At 43.2% G+C, this 25,855-nt stretch overlaps 1 protein-coding gene across 2 annotated transcripts in view; it reads left to right on the top strand.

The window, feature by feature from the left end:
• The window catches only part of CDON (cell adhesion associated, oncogene regulated), a 107,717-nt gene that overhangs the window by 43,498 nt on the left and 38,364 nt on the right, over positions 1 to 25,855 (top strand). The window contains exon 1 of one of the 2 annotated variants that reach the window (XM_066606625.1): positions 8,131 to 8,739. The exons of the other annotated variant lie outside the window; for it this stretch is intronic. The gene's annotated coding sequence lies outside the window, so the exon portion shown is untranslated. Of the gene's footprint in view, positions 1 to 8,130; positions 8,740 to 25,855 lie in introns of those variants that run through there. 2 annotated transcript variants of the gene reach the window in all.

Genomic DNA, 25,855 nt, shown 5'->3' with positions numbered 1-25,855 from the left:
TCGCTTTAAGTCTGCACTTTTCTACCTGAGATCCTATGTGCAAGGGACCCTTTAACAGGATGATGGTGTGTATTCCCTGACTACTTAGACTAGGAGCAAATGACTCCCCACAGAATTTCAAGGGATAGATCCCTGGTCTCTCATAGCCTATAATATCTGTTATTTGTGATGAAGGTCACCGCAGACTCCGCTCAACTCCAGCAATGGAGGCCAGATCAGACGGCAAGAGATGGGAGAATCATTGGCAAACGTTCAATCAGAAAGACCACACACGATTTTTAATTTTAAGCTCATCTTAGGAACATTTCTCCATACATTATGCGGAAGATAAGCGTGCTGCAGAATATCATCACCGCAGAGTATTGCACCTTTTAAACAACATGCAAAGCATTGCAAGACATGTAGTTAAAATACTCTGCAGAACATCATATAAGGCAGAATCTTACCGTTCGCGTTCCGCTATATGTAACGCAGAGTATCGTCTTCACTGTCAAGCGGATCTTCCTTTTCTTCACCTCATCTGGCAGAATGTTTCCCCACATATGACCCAAAGCCTTTCAGCATGAATATCATTGCTCTCCATCACTACCCTACATATTCTGCAGATCGTTACCCCCCACATCTGGCACCAAGAAGGTAATATGCTCTATTGCGTTGGTGCCAGCGGCTAATGAGGAAGTGATTTACACCCATGCAAAGTACCAAGAAGCAGGATCATGCTAATTAAAGTGACGGCTGCTCTTTAATTAAGCAGCAATTCCTCCCCAAAGTCGCTTTTCTCATGCAAATCTGGAGAGGTTGCCTCACACAACAGCTCTATTGCCGATAGCTGAACCCCAATCTCAGGGTGTTAATCCTCTGTGCTGCCATTGTTGGGAAGATGTTGAACGCGTAGTAATTCCACAGTGTTGTGCTCACGCTTCAAGTCTTTGCCAGAATTTTAAAAGTGGGTTCCCGCCAAGGGATGTGAAGGATTATCAGACGCTTGGGAAATGGGACGACTCAATTCACACAAGGACCAATTGGAATCAACTCTCCATCGTCCGTCAACATAAATGTGAACGGAGTCCAGAGAATGGAAACTATTTCTGATGCTGTTAATGCTACCGCACCTCTAACCACCCAGGACCCCCATTTACTTTCCAAAATCTTTGTGCTTACTCCCCCTACTCTTCTTTTCTAACATTGTATGGTCTATGGAGTGGGCATCCATGCATGAGTTGCAACCACCAGTTAAAATAATCCATTCCTCCAAATCTTTTGCATATAAAGGCCCGTCCTCACTGTCTTTGCATCGGCCATTTAACATACGGAGTTCGGAAGTATGTCCCAGCCTGACTGTGGGTCTCCAGATCGGAAAGCGCATATGATGGTCCAAGTTCGGGTTAACAGACCCGTGGTCAAGCCTCTTGGGACCCTAGCCGATCAGCTGATTGGACACCCGCTGTCAGCGCCATAATTCACAGGGGTCAGAACGTGGAAGCAGTTGGCTCTGACCCCCATGTAGTGCCCAGCGCATATAATTTCAGGCTGGGGTCTGATTAAAATTAGAGATGAGCGAGTATACTCGCTAAGGCACATTACTCGAGCGAGTAGTGCCTTAGCCGAGTATCTCCCCGCTAATCTCTAAAGTTTCGGGGGCCGGCGCGGGTGACAGGTGAGTTGCAGCGGGGAGCGGGGGGGGGGGGGGGGAAGAGGGAGAGAGAGATCTGCCCTCCGTTCCTCCCCGCTCTCCCCCGCCCCCCGAATCTTTAGAGACGAGCGGGGAGATACTCGGCTAAGGCACTACTCGCTCGAGTAATGTGCCTTAGCGAGTATACTCGCTTATCTCTAATTAAAATCAAAGACAGCTGCACCTGCAATTAAAAGTACTGTTTCTGCGCTGTGCCCGTTTGGTTGTCATCGTTGCCTGTTGGCTCCGTTTCGGCAACTGAAGTCACTCTGATATGTCAAAAGTTTTTTAAAGGTACAGTTACTCTTTAAAGTTTCCGCACCGTAAAAGTTTCAAAGAAGCTTTATTGACAGGACTAAATAGACATCAGAATTGCATGGTTACGGATCACAATCGCATCAAATGGGTGCAATCCATTTTTTATTCACACCCACAGACTAGAATAGGCATTTTTGCTCTGAAAACTGCAACAAAATAGGTCACGCTGCGATTTATTTTGCTCCGACTGTTCACCTGATTAAAAAAGTGCACGTGTGTAAAAAACAATCTGTCCAATTTTGGGCCGCCTGCACACAACGGGTCAGATTCAACATGCGGGATCCTGCAGCCGAATCTAACCCTGTCCCCGCCACTGACCCCTGCGTACCTCTCATTCTTCTTTCTTCTGTGCTGCAGATGTGCCATCGTTAGGTGATGACGCGGGTCCCGCGACCCTTCCGCAAGGATGAAGGGTCACAGGACGGACAGCTTTCATTGACTTCAATGGAGGGCATACGTACGTAGACCGCACAAAAATAGAGCATGCTGCAATCTTTCCCCCTCAAGCGGAAAATCGCAATTGTTTTCCGCTCGGGGGCAGGAAAAAGCACTTTTCAATAGCATGCTATGGTAGGTATTTGCTGCGGAATACACAGGCGGACGCCCACTCCGGATTCCGCGATGCAAACCCGTCCGTGTGCAGCCGGCCAATAATTTGTGTGACTATACGCTTGTGCCGTATTTACGGGGCAGACCGCGACTTGAGCCCAAGATTCTTGGGCGGGACCCGAATTGCACAGAACATAGACCCCATGTCCGTGTTCTGTCCGATGTGTGGGACACCGCACATTCGCATATACTACTCTCGTGCGAGACTCACACAAAAATAGGACATGCAGCGAACTTTCCACCTTGCAGCATCACTGCAAGAGAAAAATTGTGCATGTATATATAGAGCCATTGCAAACAATGGGGTCTATTTGGGGTGTCTTGCAACGCACAAAACCAGCGTGAGAATATCGGCCGTGTAAATACGCACAGAGGCCGGATTAGTAAATCTGCCCCATTGTGCTCTGTGCTCCCAGTGTTAGCCTATATCAGCGCCCTCTGCTGGACACCTACTGTAAGTTCCTTAAAGCCATACACACACCATTCACTTTGTGACCCTATTAGCTTATCATTTCATGTGTGACCAATCTACTAATGAATTTTTCTGCTGTTGGGGATGACATTCTCTCCCTCTGACAGCCATGGCTTATTTGGATGGGAACCAGGAGAGGCGCGAGGCATCTGCCCGCCTGCTATTTGCGGCCTGGCCTGTGTTTATTTTATTCTTAGCCTGTGGAATCCTTTGACAGGAAAAGCCTAAAACAGCAGCGGCTATTTATATAGTTGTATGTGCTGAGTACACACACCGGATTGTCTTCATTCACAACACAGCAGCCATCTTTCATGGGAACCCGGCCACGTCCTATTACCATGGCGATTGTGTTTACTAGGCTTACGTTCATCGGGATTTAGTGTCTAGACATTAGGACTGGAATTTTACCGCATAAGTAAACTGCACAGATATATAGCTCATGTTATAGCGTGAGCGTCGCTGATGGCGGCTAGTGTGGCGTAGGACCGGTCTAGCGCCAATCAGGTCTACAGACTGTACTATAATGCATATGTAGCCTTGTAATAGGTGACAATAAGATGTGATCAGGTCACCATCACTGTGCAAGTAGGTTCTTCATACACCAACATATACACGTAAAGTTAGATTGGAAGCTCCATTCCGACGGTGCCTCCAATGGTTGAGGGACACACAAGTGGATTAGGAAGACCTCCCCATTTGTGGTGGTTAAAGTCTAAACTGTCTATAATGGATCTGTATGTTGGCACATGTCTACTGTGTCTATGATAACACCAGTTCCCACCATCTATTTTGGCTTATGTCTACTATGTAAAGATCCCATGGTGATCTTTAGTTTATTGCAATTCCAATTCATCTGATTAGTGTTGGCCATAGGCTAGATGGCACCCTGTGTGGAATTGTATTCGGCACCCCCAAGGTTCCGTCGCTGATTCAACAGAAGATGCCAGAATAAAAAGTCTTGCATGAAGGACTTTTTGATCCGGTAAAATGACGGACAGCTGAAAGGAGACCAAATGCACACCATTCAAGTCTGTGAGGTCCATGTGGTGCCGCTCAGTTCCATCATAAGACAGATCTGTTCAGCCAAGGGATTCCCCTTTCCTGCTCTCATAACGGAGCAGAAAAATGGAACCCCCAAACTCAGATAAGAACATAGTTTTAGCAGCATACCCACACCAGAACAGCTCAGTGAATAAATACTGTACTAGAACCAAGCTCATTACATAAATAAAGCACCGGAACCAAGCTCATAACATAAATACAGTACCAGAACCAACCTCAGCACATAGATACAATTCCACAACCAAGCTCATAACATAAATACAGTATCAGAACCAGCCTCATCACATAGATACAATTCCACAACCAAGCTCATAACATAAATACAGTACCAGAACCAGCCTCAGCACATAGATACAATTCCACAACCAAGCTCATAACATAAATACAGTACCAGAACCAGCCTCAGCACATAGATACAATTCCATAACCAAGCTCATAACAGAAATACAGTACCAGAACCAAACTCTATACATAGATGGGGAGGAGACAGAGCCAGTAGGAAGATGATTCATGTAGCTCCACATGAAGATTATCTGGCTGGGCAGAACTATGGGAAGAGATCGCCCAAAGCTACATCTGTCTGATGCCCCCCCACAAGCTTGTGGCCAGCACCCTGCTATGCACCCCGCTTATAACTAAATATATCCGTAACCTATAAATCCAATGTATCCAGTATAACGGTTATCTATAATGTAATATCCACCACTGGTCCCATTTATGTTGATTGTAAATTACTTTCACAGCAGAGTGCATTGCTGAGCACCCAAACATCAGCTCTAATCACTAATCCTGTGATTTATCTAATGCAGCCGCTCTGGAGATACTGGCACTATTCATGTGCCTGCAGGGCCAGTTTTTTCTTCTTTTCTTCCTCTTCATGACTTCAAAGGCCTGCAGGATAAAACACAAATGTAGCACACAGGCTGCAATGCAGGAGCTTCCGCTTCTGAACACACCCACAGGGCAAGTCCTGGAATGCTGCAGCCCTTGTAGTATATGAGAAAGAGGACTGTGTGCAGGATGTGCCATGCAGCAATGTGTGTGCTGCACCAAGGTTGGGCGATACACCCCATGTCAGAGTGACATTGTCCCCCCAAGGGTCAGTGTCATTTTCTTGTTCCCCCAAGTGCTAGTGTGATTGTTCTGCCCCCCACAAGTGTCAATGTGTTATTGCCCTATACCTCCAAATGCCAATATGTCATTGTCCTGTCACCCCAAGTGCCAGTGTATCATTTTCCTATACGCCCAAATGCCAATATATCATTGTCCTGTCATGCAGAGTGCCAATATGTCATTGTCTTGTCCCCCCCCCGAAGTGCCAGTGTGTCATTGTCCTATTTTTCCAAGTACCAGTGAATCATTGTCTTGTCTCCCCAAGTGTCACTGTGACATTGTCCTGGCCTGTGTTTGTAGAAAGGGTAGAAGATGAGTCAGGGACAGGTAGCTGAGATAATGGATTAGATACAGAGTAAATGAGTTCTACTGCAGACAAGAGGAATACAATGGAGGTAGATTAGATACTCAAGGCTGGAACCTTTTATGCCTTGTGAGCCACATTCAACTTTGGCTGACTGTCGGGAACTACGTTCAAGTCAAATATGTCAATATATTAAATGTGGCAAAAGCCAAAATCATGACATTTCAATTTGCAAATAAATATTTCTGTATGAAATGTAAAACGTTTGGTACCGTGTAAGGCTGCCTGTCCACGGGCGCGGCGGATTCTCGCGAGCGCATTTTCACCGCAGGAGATAATTTAAAGTCACCCCGATGAACCTATCATTATGATAAGTTCATTACGATTTTTACAATGGGCTGCGCTTTCCATAGTTATCCTATGGAAAGCGTTTCAAGTGTGATCGATGTGCGATTTATTGCCGCGGATCACATTATGAACTATCACCCGTGGACAGCCAGCCTTAGGCCGCCTGCACACGAGCGGAAATCCCGCCGCGGGATTTCCCATGGGATTTCCGCCGCTGAAAGTTTGCATAGGAGTGCATTAAAATACGCACTCCTATGCAGACGGCCGCGGTTTGGCCGCGCGAAATCTCGCGCGGCAAACAAACCGCGGCATGTCCTAATTTTCTGCGGGGCACGCACTCACCTGGCCACCGGCTCCGGTCTGCGCATGCGCCGGCTGCGCGGCAGCCGGCACATGATAGAGCTGGGGCCGCCAGGCGCGGGTGAGTACGCGCTCGTCCCTGCAGGCGCTCGGGTCGGATCGCGCGGCGAGAATTCTCGCTGCCGGATCCGACCCGCTCGTCTGCAGGCGGCCTTAGCCAGTAGAACAAAATGTTATTGCTCTCAGTAAGAGAAACAAAACAATCTTGTAGATCTGATACATTTTAATCTCATCTCTTTTTCTAAGCCATTAGAAGCTGTCATATCTACAAGATTATTTGGTGTCCAATACCAGAGTTTGTAATGTGACACTCTGGTATTACACCACCCACATATCATTGTTCTGGGGAGAGGATATATCTATAATATTGTTAGCAGATGTCATATTGTAGCAAGTGAATATATATGGTCATCAGGGGCGTAACTAAAGGCTCAGCGGCCCTGATGCAAAACGTGATCCGGGGCCCCCCCTCTATCTGTATCTGTACCCGTACCCACACCTAAACCATGCTGCACAGAGACATAACTTGAAGCTTCTGGGCCCCAATGCAAAACCTGTAACAGGGCCCCCAACTATAATGCTTTATTCATAGTACTGGGCTCCCTATATGGAGAAGAGAGGCCTTATGGGCCCCCTAAGGCTCCTGGGCCCGGGTGCAACCACATCCCCTGCACCCTCTATAGTTACGCCCCTGATGGTCATAATTCGGAGCTCCCATGGCGAGCCATATAGCAGGAGGTTGCAAGTCGTTCAAGAGCCACTGGTTTGGGACCATTGCTGTAGAAGTAGATTAGAGTGGTGGTAGTAAAGATACAGTAGAGGAAGGTTAGGTACAGTGGAGGTAGATGGGATACTCTAGAGGAAGGCTAGGTACAGTGAAGGTAGATGAGATATACTGGAGGTAGGTTTGTTACAGTGGAGGTAAATGAGATACACTGCAAGCAAGTTAGATTCATTGGAGGTACATTTGATACATTAGAAGCAAGTTAAGTACAATGGAGGTTACTGAAATATAGTACACTAGAGGTAGGTTAGGTAGAGTAAAGGTAGATGGGATGCTTTAGAGGTAGGTCAAGTACACTAGAGGTAGGTTACTTTGATGCACTAGAGGTAGGTCAAGTATACTAGATGTAGGTTAGGTATGGTGGAGGTCGATTAGATGCAATAGAGGTAAGTTAGACACAGTGGAGGTAGATTGTACACCAGAGGTAGGTTAGGTTTAAAGATGTAAGATGTAATAGAGGAAGGTTGGGTACAGTGGAGGTAGATGAGATACACTAGGGGTAAGTTAGATATACTAATAGTAGATTAGGTACAGTGGAGGTAGATGAGATACACAAGGGGCAAGTTAGATATACTAATAGTAGATTAGGTACAGTGGAGGTAGATGAGATACACTATAGGCAAGTTTGGATATACTAGAAGTAGGTTAGGTACATTAAAGGTAGATAAGTTACGCTAGATTCAGGTTAGTTGCAGTGGAGGTAGATGGGATACACTAAAGTGAGGTCGGGATACACTAGAGGTAAGTTTGATATACTAGGGCTAGTTTAGGTACAGTGGAGGTAGATGCATGCTGTTTTGCAGGGTGTAGCAGGAATGCAGACACAGAATCCCATGTCATTTCTCCCCCAGCTGTCATCTCTGGCAGCGAGAGGTCAGTCTAGGACGACCCTTTACCTAGAAGGAATGTGCGTGGGGGAGGGGTACAGGGCTATTAACACTTTGCTTCGCGCACCCTACCGGCACTGAAGGGGTCTATGAGGTGTATTAGGGATAGAGGGTCTTTCCCACACAAAGTCCAACCCTCAGAGCTTCCTCCACCCCCAGCTCCCTCCTCCTCCTCCTCCTCTACCTTCTTCCCAGTCACTTCTCCCGAGAGTTGAGAGCGGACGCTGCAGGCAGTCCTGTGTTTTCTTTACTTGTAGCTCCTATCACACCTGAGCCCCATTGTGCTGGCATGAAGAGGGGGCTCCAGATCCAGAGACCAGGAGCAGGCTAGGCACCAAGACCTCTATCTGACAGGGTCTTTATATGAAGGATTGCTTTTTGCAACTTGTGAACCTCACTGAGAAACTCCTGTTCTGTTTGCCTGTGCAGTTTCAGCCTTGACCTGAACTCTTGGGTTGGACTTGCCATTAGGGATTTCCCCCGTATGGACTTATTCGGGGGGAGCCCTTGGCTTGGATTTAGACCAAGGAAACCTATGGCTTGGACTTGTTCTTAGGGATTCCCTTATCTGGACTTGGCTTGAGGGTTCTCCTAGTTTGGGATAGACTTAAGGGATCACTTGGTTTGGGCTAGTCCTGAGGAATCTCCTGGTTTGGGACTAGTCCTGGGGGATCTTCTAGTTTGGGGTTTCATCTCATTTTCCTCCGGTGTGAACTTTTATCTAGGACATCTTCTTGTTTGGATTTACTGTAAGGGATGTACTCTAGCATTCAGCTCAGATCCTATGGGCAAAGAGAGCCCATATCAGAGGTAAGCTAATCCCACTAATGCAACCATAGAGGTTTTCTCTCCATCATTTACAGTGTACCGCAGAACTTACAATCTATTCACTGAGGGTTGGGATGTGCTGTGCAACTCCTTATATTATTAATAATGTTTCATAGCAATTTGTTTCCTGCAGATTTTTCTACTTCTGTTTTATTTTTAGTTTTATATCGTTTTTATGTTAGGATTCTTATATACATTACCTGTGTAAGGGGATTAGGCAGTGCAACAAATGATGATGCTAACCTGTGCAGAAAATCTGGTCTGCAACCTGTGCCTCTCCATATGTACTGGACCCATAACTCCCTGTAAACTGACAGAATGATGGGGGTTGCAGTTCTGCAATCTCTGACTCTTCAGCTGCTGCAAAGCATTGCAGCAGCTGAAGAGTCACAGTTTAGGGCCCCTCCACACTGTCATATGGTCACCTGTGAAGCACACACAAAAAATGCATAAAACGTAGCGTTTCACAGACCCATAAGCTATAATGGGTTAAACGCAGTCAAACAATGTATACATTTGACTACGTTTAGCCAGGCATACATTGCCATACATTTTTTTGTGCGATCGAAAAATGTAGCCTGCTCTGCTTTTCTGTCCCACAAAAAAGGGGATAAAAATGTATACTATTTTTGCTTTGCAGTCAATGCGAGATGTATGTTTTTTTCCCCACATATTTAATAAAGATTACAGTAAAAACGTAAACGTTTCTCATATCAGAAGCAAATCAAAATAGATCAAATTGTATTAAAAAATCACAAATCCAGTTTAAAAACCTAAATGCAGCTTAAAATGTATGCATTTTACACCTTTTACATGTACGTTTTTCGGATCCAGGAAACGTTTGTGACAGTATGGACAGGCCCTTTTTAAGTCCTGCTGCTGCATGTACAGTATCTATGTACCCTTCTATGTATCAATTACTCTGAAGCATGCCTAGATTGATACCGCAGGACTAAAAATATGTCAACATGGTTGTATAATCTGCGCCATTCATCATCCTCCATTGGTTTTGAGATATCGGGTGGTCAATGGAAAAAAATATGTTCCTATTGCATGATCCGTCAGACTAAACAAACATAGGGCGGTTTCAGACGAGCGTATTGTAACACGTCCCTAATATGGATCCGTATTCCAGACGTGTTCCAGATGACGTTACAACCGCATGTCATCAGTATTTTCATTAGTATTTGCCTCCGTATATTTAACTTTCCATTGGGCAAATACTGATCTGTAATAGAAAAGAATAGCAATACGGAGGCAAATACGCAAAAAATAAATCGTGCTGCTTTTTTAAAAAACGGCTATTAAGAAAAACGGTCATGTGAATAGATACATAGATTTACTTGATCTCCATATTACGGTCTACAAAAGCCGAACCGAATACAGAGCTCAAATACGCTCGTCTGAATGCAGCCATATACAGTATTTCATCCTATATATGTTGCTATAGGGCTACAACCTCCAGCAGGCTCAGCTAGCCTGCATCTAAAGCTAATGCATCCCCTATATCCATCACAGTTCATATCTCCCACAGTTATAGCTCTACCTCCTAATAGATGTAATGTAACATTTGCTGACTGTTTACATTAAGTTGATACAATGTATCGTTGGGACAATAGACCACTGTTTCTCTTGTGTAGATGTTATGTGTGATTTTTGTTGAAGCTTTTCTTTGTCAGCGCTGCCATGTCACCTACTGGGGGGAGCAGAGATCACCCCCAAGCCTCTCCGCCAGTTATGCATTGTTTGGAGTCTCTTTCAGGTCTAGACTGTATCTCTGCAGGATCCTGGCAGACAAATGCAAGGAATAAAAAAGGAACTCTTGCACATTTGCAACCCTAGCTCTCTCCGCTCAGTACCCTGCTGCTTTCCAGGTCTCTCCTAGCAGTGGGCGACAGCAGGGTAGGGGTGCGGGCTGGCCTGGTGTCATTTCTATGGCTATATAGGCTAGTTTTTAGTTTGACCTCTTGCAGTCATCCACTTCATAACAAGCACCTACAGACACCCAGGGGGGGAACATAAGGGTGATTTGTTTTGTGCAGCATTCCTGCTGCTCTTTCTGGGCCTGGGAGCTATGTCTGTGCTGTGAATGGAGTCATAGGGGAGTCCATAGATGTTCACATTTTCCTCTTTTGTGGAGTTTTTGTTCATTTAACCCTTGAGAGTTGGTTAATTTCCATCAATCTTGCCAGAAAAAAAAAGTGTTATTACTCTGAGGCTCAGTGTTTTCATAAACTTTGTGTACTAATAGGCATTACTTCTCAGAAAAAAGGACAAAATGTAACACCTAGGTGCCTCCACTGTGATATGTATAGACTGGCCCTAGTGCTTGAGGGGCCCCATTGACCCCTGTGCCACATAAGAGTACAGAAGTAATATAATTGAGCAGGACAGAGCTGTGATAATTGCACAATACTGAGTGAGATTCCTTACTAATATACAGATCATATACAGTGAGGTCATTGCAAATAATTGGAATAACGCCGTTACGTATATTAAGAGGGGCGCAGGAGCCTCAAATTACACCGCTGTATGCTGCCCTGCATAAGTATAGGCTGTGAGAAGTTGTACTTGTGCTGGAGAGGTCTTAATTACTGGCACAGCAGTCCAGAGTGTATATAGATGCTGTGTATGTATATAGAGACCAGTGAATACACAGCGCCCATATACACTGCCATATACACATAAGCAAATACATGTGTTTGTAAAAAGAGACTGGTCTCCTAATAGACACATAGTGACAGCATGGCAATATGTATTTGGAGATCAGCACTAGTGTTGAACGAACCGAACCAGAAGAACCCTGTTTTGGATTGAACTTTGCTAAAAGTTCAGTTTGGCATGAACCCAAACCCAGCTTTAAACAAAGTGCTACCCGAAACAGGGTTCTACTATTCTTGAACACTGGTGTATAACACTAAGAGTCATAAAAGCCCTGTATTACACTCTCTGAGTGTTATACAGTGCTTTTGTGGCTCTCAGACAGTGTTATATACCTGTTTTAGGGGTTTTGATGAACTTTTGGTACAGTTCAAACAAATTCGGACTAAACTGAACTTTTTGCAAAAGTTCTGCGGCGAAGCGGTTGGACGGAACTTTTCAAAGTTCGCTCATCACTATTCAGCACCATGCCTGTATAATACATTTTTTTGTCGTTATATCATTATAAATAGGGATGGCTGGCCCACCATGATGTCCCCTTCTTTTAGTTTTGATGGGGATCTGCAGGCACAGCAGAGCCCATAATGTCTAGTTGAGAGTTGGGCAGATCACGTTCTGCAAGGGTTCATCACCGTTTTGAATTATTTCACTAATAGGCTTCTTTCACATATGTTTTTCTTGTGGCTTTTTTGGCTTGTAAACATGAATTTCATACTTTTTTCTTCCAGGCTTCCAAGTGTTTTTCTACTCATACAGTTTTTACACACATTTTTTAATGTGTTTCTCCGGTCCTGTAAAAAAGCCTATGGAAAAATGGAAAAAAAAAAACACATCTAGAGTATACTGCTATAAAAAGAAGCCACTGATCCAAAAAAACATAGCTAAGTGAAGGAAAAATACCGCTAAGAAAGAGTGATTTGGGCCACTTTCACACCTGCGTTAGGGCTCAGTTCATGGTTTCCGTCTCTATGCCCTTTTTTTGGAGGAGAGAAACTGAAAATAAACAGATTTGGTTTTTTTCCCATTGATTTCATTGGGGTTTCATGAAAACAGAAAGGCTTCCGTTTGCTTCGATTCCGTCATGTTTCCGTTTTTTTGGATGGAAAAATAGCGCGTATTAGCTCTCTGTCCAAAAAAATGGGAACCTAACAAAAAGGAATCCAATAGAAGCCTTTCCTTTTGCTTTCAAGTTTTTTTAAACCCCATTGAATTCAATGAAGGGAAAAAAAAGTTTTTTTTTTCAGATTTATTTCAGTTTTTCTCCTCAAAAACACAGCAGAGAGACAGAAACCCTGGACTCTATCTGCGAAATCACCCTTACCCACCTAGCCCTGACAGCTAGCAAATAAAAGGTGACAATAAAAATTTCTGGTGGTCCCAAGCCTCTAGAGGCCCCCATACTCATTAGGGAAAAGTTGTCTGGACCTGCTGAGCTTTGTTGGGCTGAGTACCAAGTATGTATGGAGGACCTCCTGACTTTTTCCCCCGACAGATGATGTCAGGGGAAAGAAGGACCAAGCATGTTGAATTTGAATGGCCAATCTTTTTCTTCCACTGGAGATAAGCCACCACAAGAGATGTCTGGCAGCAGCTTACCTCCCTTTGCCCATTGAAAACACATGAACCCTTGGCTGAATTGAGTGTTCGTGTCGTTGGGAGAGTCAGGAGAAATGGCTGTCATCTGGATGAGGTATATGGGCACCTTTAGGGATTCTGTCACCAGGTTCATAAATTTTGACTCCCAGCTAAGCTCCGAGTCGTGGAGCTCGGCTGCATTGGCTTCTCTGCCATGCATCATGCAAACTGACCGCTGTCTTCCTTTTTGTGTATAGGGATAGAGCTGTCACTCTGCATGCTGCCGGCTGGGACAGACCGGTGCGGCCTGCTCAGTATCTCCAAAACAAGCTTCTTGAAACTGTATATATAGGAAAAATAGGTTTAGTCTAAGTAGAGCCGTGGGATGTCTGAACGTTGAAGCTGCAGACCTAAAAAGTTGCCTTATTACAACTGTGTGAAGCCCATTAATCATGTGAACCACTTCTTAGCTGCAGACAGTGCAGTAAAGAGCTGGAGGAAAGTAAGTGTATATTTACATCTGCAGGGGTGTAAATAGAGTCAAATGGGCCACAGGGCAAGTTTTGGTCCTTGGCCCTCCCAGCTTGTTGCTTGGATGTATGCATCCTTGATGCATTGCTAGGGTCTTTCTGTCTATCTAGCCTGCAGACTAGAACCAGTGATTCAAAGCCGCCATCATTGACTTTCACTTTTCTTCAGCATTCGACCCAAACCACTATGATAACTTCTTTCAGCCACCACTTGCCTCTGCAGAAATTAAGCACACAGACATCTTTATCTTCTCACGTTTCCAGCACATTCCCACCTTTCCCCTTCTACGCAAATATTCTATCCGTAGTGGCCCAGAGAGTAAGGATGCTCCACTTTGTGCCCCGCACAGTAATTGTGCTCCTTTATGTGTCCCACAAACTAATACTGCCTCCAAATAGTAATAGTACCCCTTTGTGCCCGCACATAGTAAGTGTCTCCTTTGTGCGCCCATATAGCAATGGTCCCCTTGCTAAATTTCCATGTACCGTAGTAATACTGAGTGTATTTGTGCTGGCGCCATTCGTTCACATGGGCCGGGGAATCACCCTCCCTGATTTAAATGGCTAATTAGCCTAATGCGGTGAGTGCAGATGTGCGTGTTTACACACCTCCCATAGTTTTCTATGGAGCTCTTTGGTGTGCAAACACACAAGATTAAGCAGGTCCTGTTTTTTTGCGACCCAGATGGCAAAAAAAAGGAAGTGAGATCAAACCCGTTGAAGTCAATGGGCTCTATTCTCCGCATTTTGCAGGCAGAATTTTTCTGCATGCAAAATCTCGGCAAAACACATTCATCTGTTTAAGCCCTAAGGCTGGGTTCACACCGGGCAGATTTGCCGCGGTTTTGCCGCAGGAGATCCGCCCACGTCCGCTAATCTCGGGATTAGCCAGCCATGTGGATGAGATTTCTCAGACATCTTGTCCACACGGGACGGCTAATCCGCTGCGGTAAATCCGGTTGAAACCGCGGCTGCAGCCGCCGCAGCCGCGGTTACAAAGGATTGAGCATGTCTATTTACCTTTCCGTTTTGTTTATTTACGTCGCGGTCGCGTTCTCCTCTATGGGAGTGCCGGCCGCAACGGGAAAGCATGCGGCCAAGCCGCTTCAAAGCCGCCGCGGTTCAAGCCTGGCGGAAATCTCGCGGATTTTGCTGCGGCCAAACCGCGAGATTTCCGACGGGAATCCGCCCAGTGTGAACCCAGCCTTACAGGGGTTTTCTGAATTTAAGTAGGTTGCATCACTGTTCACATAACCAACTCTGTTCACAGGGTGCAGAACCAGTCTCTGAATGGAATTTCACGGACTACTGCAGCCAATCACACACCTCTGTGGTCGACTGTTGAGGTCTGTGATTGAGCAGTATTATAGTAGTTATATTCCTGTACATAGGGGGCAGTATTATAGTAGTTATATTCCTGTACATAGGAGCAGTATTATAGTAGTTATATTCTTGTACCTAGGGCACAGTATCATAGTAGTTATATTCTTGTACATAGGGGGCAGTATTATAGCAGTTATAGTCTTGTACATAGGAGGCAGTATTATAGTAGTTATATTCTTGTACATAGGAGCAGTATTATAGTAGTTATATTCTTGTACCTAGGGGGCAGTATTATAGTAGTTATATTCTTGTACATAGGAGCAGTATTATAGTAGTTATATTCTTGTACCTAGGGCACAGTATCATAGTAGTTATATTCTTGTACATAGGGGGCAGTATTATAGCAGTTATATTCTTGTACATAGGAGGCAGTATTATAGTAGTTATATTCTTGTACATAGGAGCAGTATTATAGTAGTTATATTCTTGTACCTAGGGGGCAGTATTATAGTAGTTATATTCTTGTACCTAGGGCACAGTATTATAGTAGTTATATTCTTGTACATAGGGGACAGTATTATAGTAGTTATATTCTTGTACATAGGGGCCAGTATTATAGTAGTTATATTCTTGTACATAGGAGCAGTATTATAGTATTATATTTTTGTACATAAGGGACAGTATTATAGTAGTTATATTCTTGTACATAGAGGGCAGTATTATAGTAGTTATATTCTTGTATATAGGAGGCAGTATTATAGTATTTATATTCTTGTACTTAGGGGGCAGTATTATAGTATTTATTTTCTTGTACATATGGGACAGTATGATAGTAGTTAAATTCTTGTACATAGAGGGCAGTATGATAGTAGTTATATTCCTGTACATAGGGGGCAGTATTATAGTAGTTATACTCTTGTACATAGGAGGAGTATTATAGTATTTATATTCCTTTACATAGGGGGCAGTATTATAGTAGTTATATTCTTGTACATATGAGCAGTGTTAGAGTAGTTATATTCTTTTACATAGGGGCAGTATTATAGTAGTTATATTCTTGGACATATGAGCAGTATTAGAGTAGTTATATGCTTGTACATAGGGGCAGTATTATAGTAGTTATATTCTTGTACAAACGGGACAGTATTATAGTAGTTATATTCTCGTACATAGAGAGCACTATTATAGTAGTTATATTCTTGTGCATAGGGGGCAGTATTATAGTAGTTATATACTTGTACATAGGAGGCAATATTACAGTAGTTTATATTCTTGTACATAGGAGCAGTATTATAGTAGTTATAGTCTTGTACATAGGAGCAGTATTATAGTAGTTATATTCTTGTACATAGGAGGCAGTATTATAGTAGTTATATTCTTGTGCATAGGGGGCAGTATTATAGTAGTTATATACTTGTACATAGGAGGCAATATTACAGTAGTTTATATTCTTGTACATAGGGAGCAGTATTATAGTAGTTATATTATTGTACATAGGGGCAGTATTATAGTAGTTATATTCTTGTACATAGAGAGCAGTATTATAGTAGGTATATACTTGTACATAGGGAGCAGTATTATAGTAGTTATTGTACATAGGGGCAGTATTATAGTAGTTATATTCTTGTACATAGGGGGCGGTATTATAGTAGTTATATTCTTGTACATATGAGGCAGTATTATAGTAGTTATATTCTTGTACATAGGAGGCAGTATTATAGTAGTTATATTCTTGTATATAGGGGTAGTATTATAGTAGTTATATTCTTGTACATAGGAGGCAGTATTATAGTAGTTATATTCTTGTACATAGGGGGCAGTATTATAGTAGTTTTATTCTTGTACATAGGAAACAGTATTATAGTAGTTATATTCTTGTACATAGGGGCAGTATTATAGTAGTTATATTCTTGTACATAGGGGGCAGTATTATAGTAACTATATTCTTGTACATAGGGGCAGTATTATAGTAGTTATATTCCTGTATATAGGAGCAGTATTATAGTAGTTATATTCTTGTGCATAGGGGGCAGTCTTATAGTAGTTATATTCCTGTACATAGGGGGCAGTATTATAGTAGTTATATTCTTGTACATAGGGGGCAACAATGTATTGCGCACTTGAGTCAAGACTATTGGGTATTCTTTGGATGAGTTTATATACATATACTGTATACTATCTAGATATATTGTTGTGTGTATACTATTCATGGCTTATGCAAAGACAGACCGCACAGCTAGTCTATAACATGTTGACATTGAGGTGGGGATCCAGAGCCAGGACTGTCCTGCAGATGATCTAGTCCAGGTCTTGTTATGCATATGTGAGCATCTAAGGACTATTAATTTCTCTGTATCTCCCTTTATTAATCCCCTTGTCCTGTAACCCGGCCAGTGAGTGAGAAGAAACAGATGAGGTGTAGGATTCCAGTGCTGTTGGAGATCTATGACTACAGCTAGAAAACGTCGTCTTGTTACAAATGCATAATAAAACTCGGGTGACAATTGTTTTATACAAAATAACTGCTGATAATCATAAACCTAACAGTTCTCACAGTTTGTGAGAGCCGGAGGACATACTGGAGATTGTGCAGTCTTGGGCTGCCAGGACGAGGGCACACTGACACTTGGGATTATTTATCTTATAGGGGCCCTTTTACACTGGCAGATTTTCCTGCAGGAGCAAGTGTTGATCAAAGTTTTTCGCAAGTCGCTCAGCGTTCCTCCAGCTCGGTTCACATCAGAGATGCACAAGCTTTTCTGGTCTGAGGGCCACATTGTCTGATATAACCAATCCCAAGGGCCACAAGTAAAACTTAAAGGGGTATTACCATCTGAGACATTCCGGAATATTGAAAGTATTTGGCTTAAATGTCTGATATGCCAGTTGTACTTCTGGCCTCCCTGCTATGTCTCCAGAAAGGAAGAGACCATGCTTGCAAATGGCTCACTCCATTATCGTTTGAGTTGCTGAAACATTTTGGATGAACACTTCTACTCCGATCTGGAGTGCCCCACAAGGGTCAGGAAAGCCGCATATATGAGGTTCCCAGGGATGGCCACACAGTGCAACCTTCTATTCTTCTCTCTGAAATGGGGGCCACAATAGTATCACGGGCTGCATGTGGCCCCCAGGCTGCAGGTTTTGTACTCTTGATTTACTCAAAAATTGTATAACCATTCTCCAGCACTCCAAGAAAAATAGTTGACCTTTAATAATAACTTTTATTACATCAATATAAAAACAATGCAGAGGAATAAAATATAAAAACAAGAGCACCCTCTTACACGTTTCAAGCCAACTTATTCTGGCTCTAGGATAAGATGGCTCGAAACGCGTGAGCGCTCCCTCTTGTTTTTGTATTGTATTCCTCCACATTGTTTTTATCTGGATGTAATAAAAGTTATTTTTTAATGTCAACTATTTTTCTTGCATTGCCGGAGAACGGTTATACAAATTTTGAGGAGTCATTTGTCCGTTTCAGGAGGCTTGGATCTATTTTCATGGGCTATGATATATGATGGCGGTGAGCTGGCCATTATATATTTTTTCTGAGTATAGCATTCCTAATTTACGCTGATCATTCGGCACTACTGGATTCTAGACGGCAGCACATCCCTGTTTATAAAGGGCGATGTGCTGCTGGCAACAGATGATTTTTGATGCCGCATAAAGGATGCAATCACCCAACGAATGAGCTGAGCGCCTGCACCTTCACATGAAGCAGTGATCGGGTGAACAAAAGTTCAGACGAACATTCATTCCTGATTATCAGCCCGTGTAAAAGGGCCTTTAGCTAGAGGATCACGCTGTGGTAGCCGCTCTGCTTTGTTGGTGGAACACTCTGTAGCGGTTTTTCTTTTCTGTTCATAAACAAACATTTCCTTCTTGTCTGCGCCTCCTCTTCAGCTTCATCTGTTCTTCATTTACTCGACACATTTGGACAGTAGTGTAAGCGGGCGCTTTTTTTTGGGGGGGTGGTGGGGGTTAAACACAAATGTTATGTTTGGCGGTATCCAGTCACAGCAAATATTCCTTTCCCTATGTGCTTTTTTTCTCCCTTTCTTGTGGTAAATTGACGAAGAAAAGTAACTTTCAGCCGTGCTTCCTATAATCTGGGCTGTGAGGGAGAGAAGCGGCACAGCCCTGTACGCGGCGCAGCCTCTCCAGCATTACACTGGTGCAGCGGGATTGAAATTCCTGTTAGTTACATTTGTTGTTTTGCCGACTTTAATGTGAATTTTATTTTTTTCTTTGTGTGGTCTTTTCCATTATATAACATTGTAACATTAATAGCTATTTTTGCACTTTAGTTTTCCCATCAATCTGTAGTATTTCAGGGAAGGAGCGCGCCGAACTTGTGGGGGGTTACAAGCAGAGTTGTACAGTGGATTGAGAAGGGTCCCAACATCAGCACAGAGTATTTCAGGAGACGAGTGGCTGGATAACCTCACAATAGGTTTTTATACATTGTGGAAAAACTGATTCCGCTGGAACCGAAAAGGGAGCGGAATCAAACTGAAAACGTTGATTTTTTTTTCTTCTTTTTTTGAAAATGTATTAAAATCAATCAGAAACGCTTGATTACATTTGAATTCTATTTTTCTGCTTCAAAAACAGAACAGAAAGACAGAATTTCGCATGGAAATCCCGAGTGATCGAGCCCTAACTGGTGCTGAAATATTCCAGTGCTGCACCAAATGGGCCGTGTGATATTTTGTATAATTTGGGGGTCATCTGCAATATTTTTGCATTCTCTGAGTAAATGCTCAGAGCGTATGCGCAAAAGCTCTCGTCACAGTGCAACATATTTGTGCAGCAACGAGGTTGGAAGAGGTTCATTTGCATGCATGTCCGCACATTGTAGTGTTCTTTTTGCACACCGGGGCTGGTTCACAAGCACGGGACACACCCTTTCCGTGGATTAAAAGGCTAGTAGCCTAGTGATGTCCAGATGTGTTCTTTTTTGAGCAGTGTTTCACGCTTACCTTGCATATTCGCGTACCTCTCATAGACTTCTATGGGGCTTTTCTGCACAAAACTCAAAAAGATAGAGCAGGAAGATAGAGCAGGTCCTACTTTCTTCTGTGCATGCAAAACATGATCATGGGAGCGAACCTATTGAAATCAATGGCTTCTATTCTCTGTGTTGTGCACATGTATATTTTCCGTGCGGATAGACATGTGCAAATACAGTTGTATGAAAAAGTTCTTAAGTTGTACTATAACCCCGGCAACTTTCTCCCCACATTTGAAATTGGGCACTATTATTACTGATAGAGAAACCGGTGAGGTGAATGTTAACCCTTTCCAATCCAATTTGTATCCTGGTTTTCCTAGGGGGCTTACTCTTTTTCTGTCGTTATACAACAGTGCTATCTGCTGGCTAAAGCCAGTACTGCATGAGGTGACACGTTGGATAGGCTCCGACAGCAGAGAGGCTGGCAATATACAGTAAGAGAACCCCAACGGACGTCTTCCAACATCGGAGCTGTACAGCCTTAAGTCATAATGTCTTTAGACGTCAGACAGTGGATTGGAAAGGGTTAAAGGGGTAGTCCAGTTACCGCGCAACCCCCATTCTATGGATCTGAAAGAGATAAAATAATAAACTGGAACATACTTACCCCTCCGCAGCTATAAATCCGTTATGCGGATGTGATTTTCATGGACGCACAACGGGATTAAAGCACATCAAACTGTTTAACCCCTAAAACTCACCCCGTAACACAACTCTCAAATCTTTGAGTGTTGCTCAAATACTGATCTGGCCCCGTAATAGTGACCAATAAAACCTGCTAGAATGTTAAAATATTTCACCAAGCTTTAAAAATTCCACAATTCCTTCTCATAATCTCCTTCTCTTGCGTGCAACGTCGGAATGTCAATAGAGAAAATCCACTACATGATACAAAACTTGGACATGACCTGAAATAAAGACCCATGATGCTTTGCAATAAGGTAAGGGTATGTTTCCCCAGGGCAGAAATAATGCAGATTTTCTACATGAAAAATCCGAAGCATTTATTGTGTAAACTACATGGACAAGACTTTAATAATCTCATCCGCATGGTGCAGAAAAATTGCGCGCGAAATACATAGTAGAGTGGACACACACGTGCCGATTGTAAATCCGCAGAATGTGAATTTATGCTGTGGATTTTCAGTGTGAATTCATCCTCTTCAAACAAGGGGATGAAATCAAATTCCACTTCTGAAGTTGGTGTAAAACATCTCCAGCATTTCCGCCCCATGGGTACATAGCCTTACAGCGTTGAATGATCCCCTAATTCCCTTTCACTGTGATGGAGAGGTGGGGGGGGGGGGGTGACAACACTTTTCATTACCAATAGGGTTCTTGTTTAGAAGGGCTACTCCGATGACTTTTTTTTTTTCATCGAGTATGTAGCGATTCCCCAGTATATATAAGTGCGCTTGGTTAGTTTTTCCTTTCCAGCCTCGTTTCTTCACATGGTCATGTGATCTGAGTTCTGACGAGATCAGATCTACTTGGGCTTATGTGTGAAGTTTCTAGTCAATGCTATTACATGATCTCTACCACAGAAACCACCTGGAGGGGGACATAGGCACTCGTATCACAGTTACTGATGATGATCACACAGCTCCTGTCACACAGTTATAATAGAGGAGATCACAGTTCATCCTCCTAACTGTATACTTATGGTCTGTAGCTTATTTAGGTGAACATTAAAGGGGTTGTCCTGGTACTGGACAACGCCTCTTCACTATGACCCTCTGGGGTAAAAGAATAAACAGAGGTATACTTACCCCTACGCGGAAGCCAGAATCCTGCAGTGGGTCCAGAAATTCCTGTGACAGATGATGTCAAAGTAAATCAGGTGAAGCCAATAAGAGGCAGAAGTGTCACCATCTGCTCTTTTTGTATCGATACACATCCTGAGCACCATGATACCAGAAGTTCAAGAATGCTATGTTGCAGCCTCTCATTGGCTGTAGTGGTCATGTGAGTCCCTGTAACATCATCTGTCACAACAAACCCTGGGACTGCAGCGCTGGATCCTGGCATATCTGTCTGTTTATTATTTTACCCCAGGAGGTCCTATTAAAAAAGGATTGTCCAGTAGTTGGACAACCCTTTTAAACTGTCCTCCCAGCAGGCAGAAATGGTACAGCCTCTAGCTAATGTTGTGCTGATGTATCATATGATTGATGTAAGAATCTCACCATCAAGGTGGTGCCTGATAAGCATCAGACAGGGGTCTGCACTACATGGAAATGGCTACTATACACAGAGCAGACCTCCAGAATATGACAATCAGGTGGGGGGCATGGATGGAAAAATATATTTTCAAGAAGACCTCTCCTTTAGTGCATATTCATTGTTTGTCAAGCATCATAGACATCCATTAGTTGTTCAAACCAATAGGTGGGAGACACCTTGTGCCTCATGTCTCATTAGTTTTCCTCCCTTATATGTGAGCAGTAGGTTGGGACATGCAAGAAGTTGCAGTTTCGCAGCAGCTGGAGAGTCGCAGGTTGGAGACCACTGCCCGGGGCATTATGGCTGCCACATGGTCTCAGCCTATAATGGACATTTGAAAGCCCTCGTCTTTTTGCTCATACATTGGCATCTGAAGAGAATGGGCGCTCTCAGGGGAAGCAATGAGGACCCTGTGGGATACTTTAAAATCGTCTTGGAATCTCAGCCAAGAGAACAGCGTGAAGACGGCTGAAGGATAAAAGCTTTTCTTCAATCACCAAGGAGCCCCCGGCCTAAGGAATGTGTCAGTTTATTCTCTCTGTAGGAAACCCGTCAGCTCCGCTACCTTTACAAAGGTAATACTCACAAGCCTGAGATGACATGGGAAGAAGGATTCAGCCTGGATACATGACCCCCCAATCCAATATTCTCCTTGCAGATTGTAATATAATGGAAAAATAACAAAAAACTGAGCCTTAAATAAATATCCGTATAGACAAGGCAGCCATAAGATTAAAACCACTACATTAATATTATGGAGATCTCCCTTGTGCCGCCAAACAGCTCTGACCCATTTAGGCGTGAACTCAGAGAGGGACCCCAACTCTGATTGCACTATCCCTTTTGCTACTAGGTAGCAAAAACATATAGGAGCACGACCTTCCTTCATAGAGGAACTACATTGTTGGCAAAGAAGGATGTAGAGTATTGGCCCAAGGGTCACTTTAACCCCTTAATGCTATATGACGTAAGTTTGTGTCCTGGGCGGCTGATACTTGCCACAATAGGATGTAAGCATATGTCCTGTGCATAGCACCCGTTTAGAAGGCTGAGGCTTGAATCAACTATGACCGACAGCTAGCCTACTGCTGCAATAGCAGCACTGGCGTAACTATAGGGGATGCAGGGGATGCGGTTGCACCCGGGCCCAGGAGGCTTAGGGGGCCCATAAGGACTTTCTTCTCCATATAGGGAGTACAATACTATGAATAAAGCATTATAGTTAGGGGCCCTGTTACAGGTTTTGCATTGGGGCCCAGAAGCTTCGAGTTACGCCTCTGAATAGCAGGGATCTGTGAGAATACCGATACCCGCTGTTACCCTTTATATGCTGCAATCAATTGCATTTTACTCTATAAGTGATCCAATAAAATCGCTAGGTCAACAGGGGACGAAAAAAGGTCATTAAAATAAAGATTTTTCCATTATTGGAATACATTTTTTTTTACATTTACACCCCTTTACTAATTGTTGCATTAGAAATGTAAAAATTGGTATTGCTGCAGCAGTAAAAGTCCCATTTATTAAACTATCACATTATTAATTCTGTGCCGCGAATGCTGTCCAAAAGAAAAAATATGCCATGCCAGATTTGCACTCTTTTCCATGACCTCTATTTTCATGAAAAAGCTATATAAAAAGTAATCAAAAAGTCATATTACCACAAAATGGTACCAGTAAGATTACAGGTCACCTCACAAAAATGAGGCGCATCAATGAAAAAATGAAAAAAAGTTATGTTTTTTTTTTTTCAAAGTGGGGGAGACGAATGAAAAAAAAAAAAGAGCCGCAGCAGGAAGGGGGATGTAAACTTGTTAAATTCCTTTAATCTGTCAGTAGGACATAATCAGTCTGTATTATTGGCTGGTCAGCGCTGACATACATTGTCATCCCCCATCATCCACCCCTGGTAGGGTCGTTTGACTCGCCTTTGCTGCCATTCTTGTAACAATACTTGTGGAGGATTGGAGCCTTCTGCTGCCACTGGCACAGCTGGAAGCATCAAGTGTGCATTTATCAGCCTTATGTCCTAATGATCTGTCTACAGACTATCACAATATTGATGTCAGGGATATAAACTGACCCCATAGATCTTAGATACTTGGTGTCGATGAAGAGTTTCCCGTTCACGTCTGATGTATTGAGCAGTTGGATTTTTCCAGTAGTATTTCTAGTTTCTTGCACAATACTGTTTACATACTAATAATATGGGATTTAGTGAGATTCTCGGTAAAACTAAGCTGGATCGTTGTATAAAGAGCACTTCTGCAAATGTCTACTTGAGTTTTTTTAATTCTTCATCATTTAATAGGATCTCTGCTTGCTGTGAGTTAAAGGCAACATTCATGTTTTCCTCTAGAGGCTGAAAACGTGTTCACACAACTGGTCTTACTCACACAGCTGCTGGGTTTGATACATTGTATCGAGTCTAGACAATCCTCAGTGAGTGAAATATGTCTGCAGCACAAATCTCACTTCCTCTTGACTTCAGACTGAGACAGTTTATCTACAGGACTAGGGCCGAGTTCGGGGTTGCAGCGTCTAGAAAGTTCCTATTCACTGGCGGCCAGCAGAGATCTGTTAAAGCAAAGCACAAAGGAGATTACAAACTTGCAGAACTTTTTGTTATACAGTAATGCTGACTATTGATTTATCAGTATGTGGTAATGTGTAAAGTGAGCTATCCTGCCAATGCCCGGGCAGCAACCTTTGCCCTCATGCTCTTCTCTCCAGTGAAGGGTCATGGTGTTCTCATGTTTGCTTTGTGCTGTGGACGGCTCCTGCCCTTGAACCAAGAGGATATAAAATAACGCCCAACAGCTGCTGCCTCAACCAAATACTCCTCCTGGAATGACAACAATGCTATCCTAGTGAGGGAGGGTCACCGCTGTCCATTTATTCTGGGGGTAATCAGGATTGGGATGCAGAGTAGGTGCCACCTTACTACAGGTCAGTGGAGGCACAATTATATCGGTAATAATCTTTTTTTTCAACATTTAAAGGGATTTTCCAGGCAACGCCGGCCGTCAGTGCTGGGCTATAGCGGTGTCGGAGCCGAAGGCGCTGCTCAGACACCTGTATGGTGGCCAGCGCTCATAATTTCAGGTGCAGCTCTCATTGAAATCAGTGGGAGTTACGCTTATAATTGCAAGCTGGGGTCCCATTGATTTCAATGACGGCTGCATCGGCAATTATATTATATATATATATATATATATTTATTTATTTTCTTAATGCTCTAGTCTGAATTTAGGAGATAAAGGTTATATTCATTATGGGATTTGAAATGGCTTGGGGTGTCTAATAATTATGGGTGTGGGTGAGTGGAAGGTATTTGGAAGAAATTAGCAGGATGGTCTGGGCCAAATGGAGAAGAAAAATAAAATGAGTCACTAGATTAAATATTTATTCTGTCTGTATTTTGTTTCTGTTATGATGTGTTTAAATCTTTTCTGTTAGAGAGTCAGGTGTTTTTTAGATTCCAGGGCTTGTGTGAGGGTAATTTACGTATTTCGTCTAGGGCACTGAATCACGTTGTTCCAGCCCTGGGTGTAATACAGGATTGTATGGGTGTTTTGCAGTGTAATACAGAATTCTTCAGTGCCTTTCTGCATATAATATAACGTGTTTGTGGATACAAGTCTTATAGTGAAACTTTTGTGGTGTGTTCAGATGTTGATATAAAGGCAACTAGAGAGAAAGAGACCAAGACCAGGTTGGCAGAATCCCTAATGTTAATGGTTTGTGAGAACTGGTGCATGGATCC

The sequence above is a fragment of the Eleutherodactylus coqui genome, chromosome 6, assembly GCF_035609145.1.
Source record: "Eleutherodactylus coqui strain aEleCoq1 chromosome 6, aEleCoq1.hap1, whole genome shotgun sequence".
Lineage (NCBI taxonomy): Eukaryota > Metazoa > Chordata > Amphibia > Anura > Eleutherodactylidae > Eleutherodactylus > Eleutherodactylus coqui.
Note: the sequence above shows the minus strand (reverse complement) of the source record. Positions and strands in the feature narration are given on the sequence as shown.